Genomic DNA, 3257 nt, shown 5'->3' with positions numbered 1-3257 from the left:
GGTATTCAGATCTCTAATCTGATGCATAATTAAGTTCACCTGTCCTGCCACCTGTCGGGTATTCAGATCTCTAATCTGATGCATAATTAAGTTCACCTGTCTTGCCACCTGTCGGGCAAACAGGGCGTGGCGCCTCAGAGGGGAGTGGCGCGGCAGTTAGCGCGGCAGTTCGCGCAGGCAGGGCGAGCAGGAAGGGCGGAGAGCAATCGCCTGCCCACACGAACACCTCCTAACGACAGTCGTTAGCTAGGCGATAATGGTCTCCACCAGGCACGGTGGGCTCTCCAGGAGGTCGGTACACACCCAGACCGACTGCCCGTTAAAGAATGCAGCGGTTCAGGTCACCGGATGCAGGGAGTGTCAGAGCCTGCTGCTGCCATCGGCGGGAGGCAGAGACGCTGCGTGCGTGAGGTGCGAGCAGGTGGATGACCTGATCCGCATGGTGGCGGAGCTCAAGGAGGAGGTGGAGAGGTTGAGGGCCATCAGGGAGCAGGAGACAGACTTGTGGAGTAACTCCCTGCAGGGCCTCAAGGAGAGGTACCGGGCTGAGACACCCCAAATGGGGGTGGAGCCCCTGCCTTGTCGCCGTCGGGCAGAGGGAGGGGATCTGGGAGTTGAGGAGGAATGGAGACAGGTCCCTGCTCGACATGGCAGGCGATGCCCTTCCCTTCCGGCCCCACCTTCCCAGGTGCCCTTACACAACAGGTTTGAGGCCCTGGAGACTGAGAGATCAACAGCAACTGAGGAAGAGGTAGAAAGTGTTCCCAGGAGGATGCCTAGAGCGAGGAGGTCGACTCCACGCCTCAGGACTGCCTCCATCAAGAAAGAAAGAAGGGTGATTGTTGTGGGAGACTCTATCCTTAGGGGAACAGAGGGCCCTATTTGTCGGCCTGACCCTACCCGTAGGGAAGTCTGCTGCCTCCCTGGGGCCAGGGTCAGGGACGTTGCCAGGAAGCTTCCCAACCTGGTACGCCCCTCTGATTATTATCCTCTTCTGATAGTCCAGGTGGGCAGTGACGACATTGAAGACAGAAGCCTGAAGGCAATCAAAAGAGACTTTAGCGGGCTGGGACGGTTAGTGGACGGAGCGGGAGTGCAGGTAGTGCTTTCGTCCATCCCTACGGTGACAGGGAGGGGTACGGAAAGGACCAGGAAAGCCCACCTGTTAAACACGTGGCTCCGGGGCTGGTGCCAACGCAGAGATCTTGGGTTTTTCGACCATGGGGCAGTTTATTCAGCACCTGTTCTGATGGCCGTAGACGGGTCCCTATCCTTTAGGGGAAAAAGGATCCTTGGCCAGGAGCTGGCGGGGCTCATTGATAGGGCTTTAAACTAGGTAAGAAGGGGGATGGGGGTGAAGCAAGGATTGTTGGAGCTGTGCCAGGGGGAACAATAGCAAGGCCGGGGAATAAGGTAATGGCCCAGCTGAAGTGCATTTACACCAATGCACGCAGCATGGGTAACAAACAGGAGGAGCTGGAAGCCATCGTGCAGCGGGCAGGCTACGACTTGGTTGCCATCACGGAAACGTGGTAGGACCAGTCTCATGACTGGAGTGCTGCGATGCCTGGCTATAGGCTCTTCAGAAGGGACAGACAGCACAGAAGGGGTGGCGGTGTGGCTCTCTATATTAGAGAGTCTTTCGATGTTGTAGAACTCGAGGCTAGGAATGACAAGATCGAGTCCCTTTGGGTTAGGATCGGCAGGGACAACAAGGCTAGTGTCCTGGTCGGGGTCTGCTATAGACCGCCGAACCAGGATGAGGAGACGGATGAGGAGTTCTACAGGCAGCTGACAGAAGTTGCGAAATCTTCAGCGCTTGTACTCGTGGGGGACTTCAACTTCCCTGACATATCCTGGAAGCACAACACAGCCCAGAGAAAGCAGTCTAGGAGGTTTCTGGAGAAAGTGGAAGATAGCTTCCTGATGCAGCTGATTAGTGAGCCTACCAGGGGTGGTGCCCCGCTAGACCTTCTCTTCACAAACAGAGAAGGACTGGTGGAGGATGTGATTGTCGGGAGCTGTCTTGGGCAGAGTGACCACGAAATGGTAGAGTTCACTATTCTTGGCGAGGCCAGGAAGGGAACCAGTAAAACCACTGTACTGGACTTTCGGAGAGCTGACTTTGGGCTGCTCAGGACACTGGTTGGTAGAGTCCCTTGGGAGGCGGTTCTGAAGGGCAGAGGGGTCCAGGAAGGCTGGGCGCTCTTCAAGAGGCAAATCCTAATGGCGCAGGAGCGGTCTGTTCCCATGTGCCCAAAGATGAGCCAGCGGGGAAGAAGACCAGCCTGGCTGAACAGAGAACTGTGGCTTGAGCTTAGGAGAAAAAAGAGGGTTTATAATCTTTGAAAAAGTGGGCAGGCCACTAGGGAGGACTATAAGGATGTAGCGAGGCTGTGCAGGGACAAAATTAGGAAGGCCAAAGCTCATCTGGAGCTCAATCTGGCTACTGCCGTTAAAGATAACAAAAAACGCTTTTATAAATACATCAACACAAAAAGGAGGACAAAGGAGAATCTCCATCCTTTACTGGATGCAGGGGGAAACTTAGTTACAAGAGATGAGGAAAAGGCGGAGGTGCTCAATGCCTTCTTTGCCTCAGTCTTTAGCGGCTATACCGGTTGTTCTCTGGATTCCCAGTACCCTGAGCTGGTGGAAGGGGATGGGGAGCAGGATGTTGCCCTCACCATCCACGAAGAACTGGTTGGTGACCTGCTACGGCACTTGGATGTGCACAAGTCGATGGGGCCGGATGGGATCCACCCAAGGGTACTGAGAGAACTGGCAGAGGAGCTGGCCAAGCCACTATCCATCATTTATCAGCAGTCCTGGCTATTGGGGGAGGTCCCAGCTGACTGGCGGCTAGCGAATGTGACGCCCATCTACAAGAAGGGCCGGAGGGCTGACCCGGGGAACTACAGGCCTGTCAGTTTGACCTCAGTACCAGGGAAGCTCATGGAGCAGATCCTCTTGGGAGTCATCATGCGGCACTTGAAGGGCAAGCAGGTGATCAGGCCCAGTCAGCATGGGTTTATGGAAGGCAGGTCCTGCTTGACGAACCTGATCTCCTTCTATGACAAAGTGTCACGCTGGGTGGACGAGGGAAAGGCTGTGGATGTGGTCTACCTTGACTTCAGCAAGGCTTTTGACACCGTCTCCCACAGCATTCTCCTCAAGAAACTGGCTGCTCTTGGCTTGGACTGGCGCACGCTTCGTTGGGTTAGAAACTGGCTGGATAGCCGGGCCCAAAGAGTTGT

The sequence above is a fragment of the Oxyura jamaicensis genome, chromosome Z, assembly GCF_011077185.1.
Source record: "Oxyura jamaicensis isolate SHBP4307 breed ruddy duck chromosome Z, BPBGC_Ojam_1.0, whole genome shotgun sequence".
NCBI classification, from domain to species: domain Eukaryota; kingdom Metazoa; phylum Chordata; class Aves; order Anseriformes; family Anatidae; genus Oxyura; species Oxyura jamaicensis.
This window is presented reverse-complemented; position numbering follows the sequence as displayed.